The sequence below is a fragment of the Halichoeres trimaculatus genome, unplaced genomic scaffold, assembly GCF_033239565.1.
Source record: "Halichoeres trimaculatus isolate MK-OKI-2021-1 unplaced genomic scaffold, fHalTri1.1 fHalTri1_scaffold_14, whole genome shotgun sequence".
Classification (NCBI taxonomy): domain Eukaryota; kingdom Metazoa; phylum Chordata; class Actinopteri; order Labriformes; family Labridae; genus Halichoeres; species Halichoeres trimaculatus.
In genome coordinates, this window is record NW_027437192.1 from 9,379,774 (window position 1) to 9,396,331 (window position 16,558).

At 38.9% G+C, this 16,558-nt stretch overlaps 1 long non-coding RNA gene across 1 annotated transcript in view; it reads right to left on the minus strand.

The window, feature by feature from the left end:
• Positions 1 to 4,157: 4,157 nt before the first annotated feature.
• LOC141803522 (uncharacterized) overlaps positions 4,158 to 16,558 on the minus strand; it is a 29,565-nt gene continuing 17,164 nt past the window's right edge. Inside the window, exons 2-3 of the long non-coding RNA XR_012599571.1 lie at positions 16,219 to 16,436; positions 4,158 to 4,343 (exon numbers count right to left, since the gene is read on the minus strand). This is a non-coding gene — a long non-coding RNA (uncharacterized LOC141803522). The remainder of the gene's footprint in view (positions 4,344 to 16,218; positions 16,437 to 16,558) is intronic.

A 16,558-nucleotide genomic window follows, 5' to 3' on the forward strand; every position in this document is an offset into this window, starting at 1 on the left:
ATCCAGACGGTGATCCGCATCCACTCCAAAATTTAATCACTTCTTTCTTGTTCGATTTGAAACATTTCCTGAAAATTTCATCAAGTTCCATTTGTTAATTTTTGAGTTATGTTGTTCACAGACAAACAAAAAAACAAACAGTCAGACAGACAAGACTCTCTTTGGCGGAGGTAATAAAAGTGTATCATTAGTATTCACTGTAACAGAAAAGAAGAAAAGATACTTTTCCAACTTAACTCCTTTCAGGACAACAATTCTGATTACGAAAAATAGATGCTAAAACAGTTCAACAATAAAAACATCACTGATTTAACCACTTATTTTCCTTATGTGTTTAAATTAAGACTGTAAAATGTCAAGTAAAAAAATAAAACCACAACTTTTCCAGTAAGACATGTTATTTATTTTTCCATCTATTATTGCAAAACCCAAAATATGGCGCGCTTATTTAACACCCAACTACTATTACTACCTTCTGCTGCATGTCCTCCCTGACTTACTATTCCCACTTCATCAGCACCATGCTAAAAGAAAAGTGAAAAATAAAAAAAAAATAAAAAAATAAAAAAATAAGTTGTCTTTTTCCTCTTAAAGACTGCAACTGTAACACTAAGTCATATCGCTCATTTTTGTACTGAAATGTTAACAACAGATTACTACCATGTTTTACCAACCTTGTTCCATCTACCCTGTGGTGGCAGAAACAGGTATTTAAAATAAGTATGCATCAATCCAGCCTCTTGCTGATGGTTTTGTTTGCTTGTGTATGTCATGTACATGAAAACATGTTAGTTTCAGTCAGTTTCATAAACAACAAAAAACTCATCACAGGAGCTTTAAACTTAATATGTCACAATATTTATTTTTCTATTTAAACCAACAGTTCAGTAGCATATGTTTGCCCTGGATTTAACCCTGTGATTATCATCTATGTGTGATGAAAACTAATCTGCCCACATCCATATTACTCATCCGTCTTTATTGCAAGGTAGCATTATCTGGCAATAAATTCAAGTATAGTGTTCAGCGCTGTCAACTGACAATAAACCTGAGGAGTCACAAAAACACCTGTATTGTGCAACAGGACGTCCACTCAAAATGACACATGTGGTGACAAACTTCCAGGCAGGATATCGTCCTGTGTGGAAACACCTAGGGGTTCATTTTAAAGCCTTAGGTGTTACTGCAGTTAAAAGCATTTTTTCTACTATTTTGAAAACACAAAGCTCCATAAAAAATGATTCTGATACAATGAAGTCCTCTTTTCATACCATCACTCCATCTGGATCTATTTGTTGTGTGATAAATTAAGCTCTAACAGGTCGGGGGGCAAAACAACATGTTGAGACAGTGTGCATCTTGGATTAACTTGGACTCAGGATGGGGGGACTGAAACACAGAGGCAGAGAGAGAGAGAAAGAACAAAAACAGAGTTTCAGACGTGTAATCTGTCTAATCCACAAAGCTGTGAAAACGACTGGGGAGAAAAGGGGGAGGAAAAAGACGGAGGACAGGGAGTTAGAAAGAGGGCTAATTTCTAACTAATTTAGCTAAGGTGATTAAGTGAGACTGGCTTGATGAGAAAATAAGCTGTTAGAGGGCCTCTGACCTTGTTTAGTGTATTTACTTCTCTATTTTGCAATTGTGTATATTCATTTATGCATAGAAAAAAACAGAGTCAATGTACTTGCTTTTATTTCTAGTAATTTAAAATGAAATGTTTGTTAATTTTAACCAAAAAAAGAAGTGAGAAAGCACATTTTGGCCATAATAGTGAGGAAATGTGATGGAGTTGATAGCTTGTAAGCTAACAATGGACAATATGCTAATGGCAGATGCTAAACTTTTTATACTCTAAATTTTGGTAAAATAATGAATGAACAAATTTAAAATTTTACTTTTCTACTCTCATGTTTTCAATTTTTTTGGCAGCTAATGGTATGAGTTGTATTGATTACCTTCGCCAAAGAGGTTATGTTTTTGAGAGAGTTTGTCTGTCTGTTTGTTTGTCTGTGAACAACATAACTCAAAAAGTGACAAACGGATCTTGATGAAATTTTTAGGAAATGTTCAGAATGGGATAAGGAAGAAGGAATTAAATTCTGTATATGATCCGAATCACTGTCTGGATCCAGGACTTTTCTAAAGGATTCTTTATCATTGTGAGATAGGGTCGTTTTCACCATTTGTGTATATAACTCCACAATAAATGGTCGGATTGCTTTGCAAAACAATACAAGACAAAGACAAGATCATTTCTGACAGATGTAAAAGTACAATCCAGATCTTAGCAATATTCTGGATACTAAGATCTAGAATATGAAATACGTATTGGGTCATCATAATTTTCAACACTGTCAGGCAACAAATTATCGTACAAACCTGCAACTAACACCAAATTGTAGCAGACAGGGAGTATAACATTAAAGTAGGACTAAAGTGATGCGTGACATCACAAAATGCTTGGTGGAGGTCTGCGCTCTGCTTTTCTAGATTTTTTTTTTTTTTTTTTACAAGATCCAGTTATGAAACAAAATTGCAGAAGTAATAATGATTAAGAGACAAAATATGCATCCAATTCAATACAAACCTTTATGTATTCTTGAAAGGACATTGGAGTTTCCCCTAATTGCCAATGTCTAGATTTTAGCAACAAAAACAAAGATCAAACAGATAGATGTTCACAACCCCATAAATTAACAATGCAGTTAAAATTAAATTAAAGTCTTAAACCCTGCAAAAGTGATACAGATACATATTGACTTCCGAGTTTGCTAAACGGTCTTCCATGAGTTCAAGGCATCAGTAGAAAACGCCAATAAACCGAGTTTGTTGTAAGCTTGAGGAGCTTTTAAAACAAAACCAATCAGAAGATTGAGTCATATAGGAGCCATTGGGTCATCTCAGCCAAGAGTTAATGTTTCACATTTGTCTCAATATGACCGGTTACTCTCAGAGTCCGAGTTCCTAAAACTGCCTTTCATCTGCTCATTCTAAGATCTTAGCTAAAAGGAAAACAAGACGAGAGTGAGCTCTAAGAATTCTTAAGGTTGAGTCTCATTCTGAGATCTCAGATAAAAGAAGAAGTTGAAACTAGTTCAAGCTTTTATGTCTCAATATGATCTGGACAATCGAAAACAAGGAAGTGATACTTCTAACAAGTTTTTATAAGTATAAAATCTCAGTAATACTTTGACATAAATGAAAAGGATTACTAATTCATGAGAAGGAAAAGATGTTTGTATCATGGGGTCACAGTTTTTTGTTACTATTTCTAATTTCATAATTTGCATTTTGCACTTTGTGTTTTCTTTCACATTAATTTGCTGTAACAACAAAATTTCCCACACTGGGGGATAAATAAAAGAAGGGTTTGAGTTCTTCTTTACAGTTAGCTGAGTGAATCATCCAGTTGGTTGCATTTAGCTCTAAAAGACTTCACAGAAAATGTCATCAGAATCCCATTGATTGAGTTTGTATACAGCAATGTTTGGGCTAAAGTTAGCTTGTAACATACTGGTTAGCACTGCTGCACTGTAGACTGAAGGTTCCAAGTTACAGTCCTGGTCACAACAACAAATTACACAAGTGACATGAAACTTAAAAGGCAGGTAGATGAGATGCAATAAACATTTGTAGAATCTTGAGAAGAGGAAAGACAGACATGAAGATCTTTGTTTTTTTCCTCAGTTCTGTCTAAATTTATATATAAAAATAAGTAAGGAAAACTGTGTTTACTAGATGATTTCTTTGTCACAGCAAGCTGGATTTAGCAAGCACAGCTGAGTATGTGGGTTGCACCCATCTAGATGTCTCTGCCAAAGCCTAACTGCTTATTCTGCTTTTGTTAAAACAACAACGAAAAAGTATCTACAGATCCCCCCCCCCCTTTTGCACTAAGCGTAGTTTGTCTGATAGGAGTCTTCTCTATTTATGGTCTAAATTTATACTTCTCAACATTTTTTCTGTACACCTAAACAAGCAACAGATAAGCGTAAGACTTTTCGCGAAGCACTAATTAGCCCACTTCACACAGCGATGAATCATCGCGTTGGTGATTACCCAACAACTGTACTGCAGTAAGTGCTTTAATTGGCCACAAAGTCTGCAGAGAATCCCTAATCTGTGGGGCCAGTGGGGATGAAAGTGGACCAGGCCAAGCCAAGGGCAGATGGGCTGTTATGGAAGCAGATATTCGGGGCCCCAGACAGCCTGAGCCATCGCTGAGCCCTGCAGCGGCTCCACTAGGCTGGCTGAGGCCCTGCCGTGGCTGGATTTGGCCGGCATGGCGTGCTGTGCAGATGGGCCCTAATTGGCTGGAAAGACCCAGGTAGTTTGCCAATCTGTGAAGACAGAGAGATTAGATTAGCCATGTCAGATTACAGTAGGGCAGAGTCAGACGGTGTCATCTGACTGCGACGCAGCACCAGACTCACCCACTGAGAGAGAGAGAGACAAGGGAGAGGAGGGGTGAGGGAGTTGTTGATGTTGTGAGAGGAAAAACAAGAAGTTGTTTGTAAAAGTGGCTGAATGAGGGAATGTAAATGAAGAGAGAAAAGAAAATGGAGAAGCAGAAAAAGAAGAAGAAGAAACTAGGACTCAAAATAAGATGTTGGATTGTGAAGTCACAACATTTTCAAATACAGACGAAAATATCCACATCTGCATATTGCAGAGTGCAGAGATAAAACGTGGTGCTATGTCAAGGCTAAATGCATACACAAGTACTCACTAACACACACAAGTGAACAACATTACCCCCCCCCTCCACACACCGCTTCTCAACAGATGGTGCAGACTGCAGGCACTGAAACATAATCTGTTATTGTTCTGAATATTTTGATTATTTTTCCCGGATGTCATTTCAAAATCAAACACAAATCACCCGCTAACCTTAGCTTGATCCTTGGCTTATACCACAGCTCTGAAGCTAATATCTTTGGCTTGAGTCCCAAAGCCGTATTGCAATATAACTGAGAGTGCTATTCCATAAGCTTCCCATTTGAGAAATTGACAATGTGCAGATTTGTTTTATTTAGAGAGCATAACAAGAGGCTTTGGGGAGATTTGAAGAAGGTGTTTACACTGACTGGATTGTGCTGCTGCTTTTTCAAGATTGCTTTAATCCACAGATGTTCAAATGTTATTTTTCTCCCATTTGAAAAATTGTGAATCATACTATGGTCCATCTTAAGCAGAGCTGTCACTCATCTGTTTCTGAATTGTGACGGAGCGCTGAATTATCACACTTAAATTTGAGTTGTGACTACATTTTTTATGTATATTTGCAGTAAATAAGTAACTCTCTACAATCATTTCTCTTAATAACTGACACAGATGATTTTCACGTCCCACCCCACCTCATTTTTCATTCTAATTAATTCCAATAGCAGCGCAGCCGGACCTTAAATGAGTGAAAATCGATAGAGACCACGGTGGTTGTCGCGGCCTGATGCCAAGTATTGATCTGTGGTTAATGTTTTTGTTCTGCGGTACGCATGACGCCCCAGGGACAATAAAAGACCAGTGAGATTAAGACAATAGGGGGGTTGATTGTTATCCAAAAGACGAGAAGAAGAAGATTAAATGAAGAGATTTAGGTCAAAGTGGTGATGTCCAGAGTATAAGGAAGGAGGAGGGGCAGGGAAAAGGAGGAGGTGGGAGGAGGTGGAAGGATTGAGGTCAGAGAAACTGATCCTGGTAGCCTGGGAGGTTGCTGTTGACTCTAGGAGGAGAGTGATGGAAGAAGGGAAGGGAGGGGAGGGAGCGTGATGCTTGGCAAGACTCCACTGGCGCGAGGTGGGGTGTTACCTCGTGTACTTCACCTGATTTCCACAGCGGGCCAGGCACGCCTGTCTGGGGATTTTCCTTATCTGTCTAGACTTCTGAATCAGCACTGGCTGCTGTCATGTTTTTCTCTTTCTCCTCCTCACTCTCATCCTGCTTCCCCCTCCTTCCCTTCTTCCCTAGAGAGCCTAATTAGCAGACATTTTTATTGATCCGCTGGATTTGGTGCTGAAATCCCCTGTTCTCTGTCTGCCAGACAGATCTTGGCTAAAGTCCTCCTCTTTAGCTGGTGGTCTGTGAGGTGGTGTAAGGGGGGCGGCGGCACACGGGGCCCACCTGTTGACCACAAGCCAAAAGCGTGCAGACTTCGCTTCACCCTTACGTCACCCCTTTCTTATCCCGTTCTCCCCATCGCTCGGTCTTTAAATCTCCTGGTGCCCTCTGTAGCCCCCCAATGACCCCCACACTGTACTGTTGTTGGAGCTTGGGTTATCTCAGCCTTCCCAACATGAGCTCCATGTGTTGGTCATAATTAGGGATTTAGACTTGTAGGGCCCAATCAGTTCAGAAAAAAGGGGGATGAGATGAACACAATCTGATAAGTGGCATGGACAGATTATGAAAGTATTATAAGTCCAATTAGCCAGCATACACGAGCTAATGATGGAGTGGTGGTAGATGTGTAATTATATCTGTGGTGAGTAACATTAGACATTTCTGACTTCCTACTAAGTCAAATACACAGATGTGAGCTTGATTAGCATTGATTATGACTCAAATCTACAATTACTGCTACAGTGTTGTGGTGAAGTTTTTCTAACATTTACATTCAGTTAAAATGTGAAAATATTGTGTGTATTTACATACTATATTTATCTAATTGGTGGAAACAATTTTGACTGCAAGTGTTTGCATTAATTTATTTCTAAAGTTGTCAGATCATTGAAGGCTCTGGCGCTGATTGCAGGCCATGCAATGTTAGTGAATCCTTGTTATGTCCTACCAGTGCTCTTCTACCAACTCCAACCTCACCAAGCAGAACAAACATAACCTCACTCTTCATTTTATTGATAAACACTAAAGTTGTGATACCACTGCAGAATATCTCTTGCATTTGTGTCTAAATGTGTGGCTAGGTGCTGCCCCGTTGACTATGGCTGCCTTTTGCAGCAGCTCTCTCTTCTTTGTCCGTTCCGTGTTATTTTTTTGGCTCTTTTTCGTAATCTTTGCATTTGGCGTGGATCATTACTTTGTATGGCTCATTTGTTGGTCATGGACACCAAACTTTTTGTGGCTTAAGTGATATTTATTACTTTTTCTCCTGTGTTTGTCTGGAGAGCCTACATGTAACCATGGCTGCATTGTTTACATGTGAACTCAGCTGTTAGCAGCCTGTAGCATGTCAATGCTAACTGGTGTAAGGCCTGATGTCTTCCCACAAGGTGAGGAGAAGGAGGTGAGGATGACGTGCTGGTTCTCAGGTGTGAGCTAAGGAGTGACGACATGGACCTGTCCTTCCATCCATCGTTATTGGGAACGTAAGATCTATCTCCAATAAAATGGACAAGCTAGCTGTGCTATTCCAGCAACAGAGGGAATACCAGAGGGCAGAGTAGCATCAGGCTATTCACAGACATGGTAAATGGAGCTAACATCAGACACCAATGCCATGTTGGAAGAGCTTCACCTGCGGTGAGCAGACAGGATACAGGAGACAGAGACTGAACAGACTGCTGAAGAAGCTCAGTCCTGGACCCTGTGGAGGTGGAGGCTGATGGAGAATGATGGACAAGCTGTCATCATCTATTTTCTTATGGACCTTTTTTCAATTTCTATACACTTTCTTACTTTTGTTTTCTTGATTGCTGCTATGACTTCAATTTTTTTGTACTTGTTACAATGACAATAAAGTTTTATTCTATTCTATTCTAAATGTACATTATCACAAATAGCTCAACCCATAAGACATGTTTGTAATGTGTAACATTTCAATTCTGGTGCTGATAATTTAATTTTAATTTGTGGGTTATAAAAATGCAAGCGTACAAAAGTGAGGTTATTTCAATATCACTTATAAAACCCTCACAAGGCCTTTAATAAAAAGTTAATCAACAATAAACTAAATAAAAAAATAGGCATTCTACTTAACTTATAATAACGTTGACTGTTTGCGGCCTTGTATAGTTTCTTATACTGATGCAAGGAGTTCTTGATTCTGATTGGTCAAAACCCCATATCATCAGTTCTTTCTGAACAGCAAGAGCAACACCAGGAACAAATGTTTTCTCAATCTGTCAGGATTCTGTTTCACATAACCACCTGCTCACTATAGAATATTCCTGCTATGTAACCCCGATAATCTATAGTTGAGGTGTGTCCATTGTAACAGTTAATAGTAGGCTTCTTAATGTGAACTAACTTTGCTGTATTGCTCGCTTTAACTGTGAAGTTATTACCAGTGTTGGAATTATAACAAGGTGAGCAGGACAGCATGAGTCAGCCCTATACGTGTCTATACAATTTTGGGTTTGTCCGTGTCAACGTCAGCAATGTTTTGTTGTGGATTCACCAGTGCTCCTTTTAATGTTCATTCTATGTGATTTCTTTAATTTTGCAGACTTCTGTTCCAACAACCCTGGTTTCTCTTTCCCCTATCTTGGCTTTTTCTTTGCTCTCCCATCATCCAAAATGACAGACTTCTTTCTACGCACTTCTAAGATTAAAATTAGTCATCCAGAATCTGAATCTAGACCAGCTTTCCCAGCAATGGTCTCTTCTATCTAAAATAGGAAATTTCAGCAAAGAAGCGTAGCTATGTAATGGTCAACCAGAGTCAATTATTTAACTCATCTGTGGCCTACTATTTGTGAGAAGTGCTACAAACTAGGGAAATCGAGTGTAGACTCCACAGATGTTTTTCTCAGTTAGTGCAAAAAAAAAAAAAAAAAGATTTGTCCTCTCACGTTCGACATCCCACGACTCTTGATTTACCAATCCCTTTAAGGTGTGTGGTACAATGTTCTTTTGTTTTCATGTTCAAAACTGCATGAAGGAGAAGAAAAGTGTCTCACTCTGTCAGGAAAACATGATTCATTTGATCCATGTCCTGTTTTGTTTGAAGATTGTCTGGTTTTTCAATCAACAGAGGATTCAAAGTCCCACGGTTGGGAAATATGTTAATTTCTCAATAGGTCAAAATACAATAATTCCGAGAATAAGCTCTCTAGGCAGTAGGCGAAGGGCAATGTGGTGTGTGCTGGTAGCATGTTACTGCATGTCCGTCACTTAACGTCAGGGAAAGAAACACACTGCACCTTTTTTTTGTAGTGCTGTTCTGTAACGACTGTGTGAATCAGCAAAAAAGAAGAAACAGATCCAAACTTAGACAAAAATTATATTTTTGAAAAAATACAAGAGAGCAAAGCTTAATGGGTCTTGTTTAAGATTTGTTTTCAGAAAAAGGAAGTTTGTATATCTTCAGCTAGTGCTGTGCAACACTATCCATTTGCTCCCTTTCTGCTAGCACCAGCTAAGCTCTAAAGTGTGAGAATTAAAGTCTAACCTGTGAGAATCACAGCGTCAACTTGAACACACATCTCACCCTGCAAATATCTCTTAAAGCATGTACAAAAGGCAATGGCTATAATGCTCAAGATGCTTCTCTGAAAAAGAGGAAGAGAAAATCCCCAAAGAGTACGTACCACAGAAGAACTGTTGCCAACCCCAAGATGAAGATAAATACTTGAAATAAAGGGCTGGTAGTGTTTGTGGAGGTGACACTTGCGGTAATGAATACATATATTGTAATCTTACCATCGTGGTTTATTTTATCATGACTGGCTTAAGCAGCTTTTGCTGACATATTTTGATCCAGGGGTACAAAAATGTGGTTGCAAACAAACCACGTCATCACAAAAAAAACTAATCTCAGATGAATTTAGAGGTGTTAAAAAAAAGTGCTCTATACCAGTCTTGAAACTTTCTGCAGCGTTAACAGGCTGATGATGATGATCTAGATAAGGGTGTTGTTTTTGAAGGCCTCTGCCTCATCTGTTGCCGTGCTTCCTCTTCTGTGATGGCACACAACCCAGAGAAGGTGTGAAAATGAGTCGGGCTATTTCGGCCTGTCACAGTCACTGCCTCTGAGAAACTGTGGTTTGGGCTGCAGTTGCTACCAAGAAAGTGTGATACGAAGTGAATGTTTTAGCCTTATAAGGATAATTAGACGTGCAAAAGAAAATGTGTTATATATCTTCATCAGGTTTTGATTTTGGGTGTGATGAATATGGATTGTGCTGCCACTGCATTTGGTATGTTACCATGAGTGAATAGGTAGTGTAAGTTCATAGGAACTTTTTCTGTGGACATTGGCCACTTTTTGGTTAAAGCATACGCAGGGGGACAGAGACTCAGTAAGAGCTTTTTCTCTGATGGCATCAGGCCTGTGATACACAGGTCAAACCACAGCACCACATCCACACAAGACCCATGGAACTATGACTGCACATTGCACTTTGTCATCTCAACATTGTTCAAGGTCTTCTTGTTTTTATATTTATACATTTTCAGTGTTTGCCTTGAGGATCAAAAGTAAATATCTTGAAAATACACAAAAGATTCCAGCAAACCCAAGCATGCAACATTCAGATGAAGAGCCAACAATGAAATGCTTCCAAAGAACAGTGATGTAATGCTTGGCTGGTATTATATCACAGTCTTGGTGCAAACTTACTTGTTTGGCTGCAGAGTGTCTGAGTCAACAACTGCAGTCATGTTGTAAAGTCTTGCCGTTGGGTATTATGGATGTTTTTCTTTATCTTTACTTTCTCTTTTGTTTGGTGTTGCATTGTTTCCAAAGAATTTCTAAGGAAAACTGAAGAAAATAATAGAGGAAGTTGAAATATAGTCAAGGAAAACGGTATCAAAGCAGTACCGTAGTGCTGCAGTTCCTTTGGTTTTGTATCAGTTCATGTCTCGAATCACTGGAACTAAGTGTCATGGATTGACAATGATTATGCATCAAGATTAAAGAATGCCGTGGTGTTTCAAATCATACCAGGATTATAAACTTTGACCCTTTGACCTTAACATACCATATAGGATTTTTTTTTTTCCATATGCAGACATGATTGCTTCCATAAGCTAGAAAGCGGTTTGCACCTGTCTTTTTATGGTCTTTGCTAGTCTGAGGCCTCTTCCGGTGAAATTACAATTTCCCCCCTAAAGCACCTTAACAGGTCTGACAAGTTCTGAGGTATCTAAACAAAGAGAGATGTCTATCAAGTCTCACTCACTCTATGATGAAAAAAATAAAACTCACAGGGGAAACATAATCGGCAATGATTTGTGAAAAAGAAAGCAGACAAGACCAAACTCACCCACCAGTCATAACAGAAGTCAAACCACTTAAACTAACAAGGTCTGATGGACAAAAAAGCTTCCAGGAAAACATTTAATGCATACAAGTAATGAAATGTGATAAAGTTATCTTATATACTCAAGGTTCAACCAGCAGGAATAATCCTCCTGGTTAAAGAGATCTAGAGGGTGAGTAAAAAACAAACCTTTTTCATGTTTCTCTATCTACTTCCTATAGATCATCTACTTCCTCAAGAAGTCCCCCTAGCAACAACTGCAACAACATAACAATGCATTATCAGCCAAATAATCCTCTTTTTATTTCGAGGATCTGCTGCTCAGCTGTTTACTGTTTACAGGAGAGTGGGATAAAAACACAATGAGGGGAGCAGCAATACAATAAGAAGGATTGGGGGCACCTTGAAGCTAAGAAAGGCTTAGCTTCAGTGGCATGACTTCTCACTTCATTTCAGACATTTGGGTGTGGTGAGAGTGATTGTGACTTCTACCCGGGCAGCTGTAAACAAACAACATGAGCTGTCTTTAGTCATCCATGTGTGGATTATTTCCACTTTCATTCTGACTGAAAGAAAAACACTGACCTAAGACCTGATTATACAACATAACAACATCAAAGAAAACATCAAGAGTGAACGCTATGATTTTCCCAGAGAGGTATCTCAGCCTTCTTTGAGCAGCGATTCGGCTGCTGTATTAATCAGTGAAGGTCATGAATCTTCATGCACGTCAGTCCGCTTTCAGTGGGTTCATATCCTCATTATTTTTACTGCTGAACCGCCGAACAAAGCAAAGTAGCACACATTTGACCAAGATTGAAGCGTTCTTTGTCACTTATCACTTGATACATTACTAATGGCATGTGATTGAGTCACATGTGAGTGGACATGAAATGATTTCTCTGTCAAGCCTTCCATGATGATTGTGGGCATTATGGGTCTGTGCCATAAAATCTTGAACAGAAGCAACACTAGTAATTAAAATAAGTCAAATGTACAAAGGGTTTCATTGTGTTCAGCCAAGTCCACAATGTGCTGTTTCTGTGCAGATGTGTAGCTCTTTTTAGTACGTTCTGTTTGGGCTGTGTGGCTTTGGCAATCTTGCTAATTGCTGTTACCAGTTTGGCTGAATCTACTTCTGATACTTTGAAGGCACAGTTGTCTTCCAAACTTGTGCCAACCACTTCCTTGGATCCCTTGCTGCCTTAAACTGAAGAGTCTTTTTAATCAATACATCTCACCATGGAGTACTTTACCCTGTTCATTGAAATCACAATGTCGTAGAACAGTTAAAAAACAGTGGTGCTGCTAAAATGGTCACCCTAGCTATGTATCCCAACATGCCTTGCTTGGCAGAGGTCTCTTGCTTTTATTGAACACAATAAAACAGCTCCATGTTTTACAGAACAATTTTAAATCTCAATTAAAATATCTTATTTTAATTTTTTTGATCCTCTGGTTGTGAAAGATGCTTGATTTTGATTGGTCAAAACAAACCCACTAACCAGTTATTGAGCAATGCCGGGGGAAGACTGATCACATCATGTCAAACCATGGAAAGTTAACAAAGAGTTCAGCCTCTGCTTGTTGACACCATAGACCGTAAGGCGAGGTAACACCTGTTAGCATACTATTAGGAAACAATTATGCTAAAATGCTATTTTGGGTAAGCATGCGAATTCTGCAGGCTAAACATTATGGATAGTTTAATAGTGTCCACCAATCCTAGTGACAGCAGTGGAGCAGGTTGGAGAAACTTTAGGTTACTAGTCGTCACAAAGAAACTGAAACCATGAGCACTGGCGACACAGCGACACTAGAATTTTCTTGTTTATTTTTAAAGGTGAGTCAACTGCAGAGCTCAGAGGAGGGCTGTGTAAGGACAATTTGATGTTAACTCCACCATGACTGACAGCTAAGAGTCAAACACTGTGGAAAGCTATCTGCCGTTGAATCACTAATCCTTGATGATAAGATACAGTTGCCACACGGACCTTTCTTGTTATAATTTCCCATTGGTGGGGTGACGTTGGGTGCTATGAGATTTAGGCAGAATCAAGTAACCAGCGGTTACTGATGGGTAAACAATGAGATTATAAAGCTTATACCCCTAATTGCCCTATTTCTTTCTTTGAAGCAAAGACAGATAAATGCAAAAAAGTTTTACTGTTATGTTATGGCTTGAAATTTTCAGCAAGCATCATGTTTTTTTGTGCATTTTTATTCACTGTATAACCAAAGAGAAGCAAGTGATGAAGTGTATGGGATGAAGTGTAGAGTGACGAAATAAGATGGAAAAGTCTTGAACCTTCTACTTTTTCATTAAATGTAGATGTAAGGTACATTAACATTGTCAGTAGGTTTTACAAATGGCCAAATTGATTATTAGTGTTTCGTTTTCATACCTGAAATAATGTTTGTACCTCAGTCTGCGGGAATACTATATTCTGTCTCTTTGGATCTTTTTTACAGTGTGTTATTTAACTCCTTGATTGAACATTTGGTAGAGCAGGTGGCAGCTTTCCCTGTACTGTTACTAGCCGTAAAGCATATATAAACAATTGTGTGTCGACAGGTGGACCAGACTGTTACAAAATACCAGCAACCAAGTATTAATAGGTTTCAGGTCACAACACAAAGTCTGATTTTCTCCGTCTCAGACAGCTTCCATAGAGCTGACCTCAAGTCTTTCCTACACTTATCCTTTCTGTCTGCTCCGCTGTCGTTATCTCCCTCCCTACCACTTAGCACTAGTCCCAGATTCCCTTTGCCCTGCCCTGCCCAGCAGATGAGGTTTTCCTCCCTGAGAAAAGTGTGTCTGTAACGATTTAAGGTCCCGGATGTGATGTGTGTCAAGGAGCGAGATGAGTCGGCGCGCCTGCTTTCCTGGAGTGGCAAGTCTTTAGCCTCTGAGCCTTGAGCCTGAGCCCAGACTGTCTGCAAATTAGAGAAATTAGCCCAGCCAGGCACAGGCCAGTGAAAGAGCCCAAATCCCAACCTCCCCTCCCTACTAACACACACACACACACACGCACTTCTTTTACCACCACCAGTGACCCCCACACTACACTGGGCAGTAAATCTGCACTCTTGAAATAGTAGCCTTGCCATATGGCAGCCAATTTAATATTTTTCAAGCTAAGTTTGTAAAGAAAGATAGATGAAGAGTTTGACATAAAGCTATTTCTTCAACAGTTTGACAAAAATAAAATCAGATTTTTGTATTTTAAGAAAGTAAAAGTTTGTATTTGTTTTTAGAGTCTAATATGATTTTTTACTAAAATTGTTGTGCAATTTCTTAAAAAAAATTATACTTATTTTCCGTAAATTGTGAAAACTTCCAGAAACTTTTTTTATGCTTTACAACTGACGCCATCAACAGGCTTATCAAATTAAGTAAAATTTTATACTTGATATAAAAACAAAAAAGATGTTCAAGTACAAGGAAATAAGAAATTAAATAAGACCTTGGGCTTGTAAGTTTGATGATTTTGACAAATTTTTGTGGGACTTAAACCATGCGTATAAAAGTTTGAAGCAACATTCCTGGAATACGTCAATATTCCTTCTTGAATGTATGCCTACACTGTGAACAAAAATAGAACTTCATTAGACCATACAAATGCACAATGATGATGAGCAGCGTTCTCAGAAAATCTAAGCACACTCTTTTAACTGAATGCATGACAGACTTCTTTCAGAAAAAAAAAAAGCTTTTTGTAGAATTTAATAAAAACTGTGAATTGACTAAATGTATCTGATAACCATGAAACAGATACCTTTTTACCTTTATCATACTCAAATTGGATACTTAGTTGATGATAAGAAATATGATACTGTGCATATATGTGTCTTATCAAAATGTCACATTCTTGATGACGCACCTATCAGTTAAGAATTTTTCTGATGCACTATTGTATGCCAGGTGATCGGTAAAAAAGGGCGGTAAACACGTCATGACTCAGATTGTGATTTTGTGTACCCATTTATTTTATGTGCAGAGTAAGAACATCTCTATGCATTTATTAGTTAATAAGACTCAACATAATTTGTCATTTTTGGGTATTGGCAGAAAATATTTGACCATTTTTTAATGAATGCAGGCCTCATACTCGAATCTGCTGCTCATTCTGCAAATGCATGCTCCTTACAATTGTGGCTCCATTTATCAGAGAAATAAACAGAATTTTCCAGGGGTATAATTCCTATTCTCAAGACACAATCTGACAACAAAGAAATAATCTAGCAAGCACAAATTTTCTGCCGTGACCTTTCATTATTTCTATATTAGAGAAAAAAAGTCTTTCAAATGTTTTCCCAGCATTCAAAAATCACAAATTTCATGTCTCTTTTCTGTTTTATACAGTTTCCAACAAACAGTAACAAAACAGAAAAATCACATTCTCTTTTTTCCGACCCATATGTTGCTCTCTCCTGTGTGGGCTATCTTTGCTCAGAGCACCATGCAGATGAGGTGACCTAGAGCTCTATATAACTAGATTGTGTGTCAGTGTGTGTCTGAAAGTAAAGGGGACGCTCAGGAGACAGGTGTCTAAGTCTCTTCCCTGCGTGCTGGTATGACCTGGCCTACATCTGCACCTGAGACATGGCTCAAATTAGCACAGGGCACATGTGAGTGTGTATCACTGAAAGGGACTCAGAATTTTTAAAAATCACTCTTTGTTAAAAACTGTTTGCTCCCCTTCTGCTAGCTCCAGCTGAGCTCTAAAGTGTAAACATTAAAGTCTAAACTATTTTTTTTATAAATATATATATATATATAGGACAGGATTATTTTCTCTGGATGGAATGTTTTTGTGTGGCAGGGGTCTTTTGGGTCTTAAAGATGTTCTACAGTGCAGCAAGATGTAGGTCAAGGAGATACAGTGGCAGCAGATTGCTCATTAAGTGCCAAACCAAGCAAAAGTCTATGAGTGTGTTTTTCAGTGGCAACAGGCCAGCCATCTGCTCCTCTTTTATTCATTCATTAACATGTCTTCTTTGTGTGCGCGTGGCCCCGTGTGTGTGTGTGTGTGTGTACATGTGTAAGCATTACCACTTGCTGCTGGCCAAGTGTACAACGTCACTGATGTTGTTGTCCAAAGCCAACAGTTGTGTGTCCGATAGCTTAATCACATGACCATGGCGGGCTGTGATTGGTCGGGGCATGGAGCTAAAAAAGCTTGGCGCAATCCAGCCTCATGAGTTTCTGGTGTTGATGACAGAGTGGACACAGTGGGAGCGGATACCCAAAGGATCTAACAGACAGGACCCCTTAAAGAAAAGAGAGGAGAAAGCAAAATCGAGGAATGGCATAGCCAAAGAGATGAGGATCCTACAGCTAAATGAATGTGAAAGTAAGTTTTTTCTCTTTCTATTTAAATACAAATTGTATA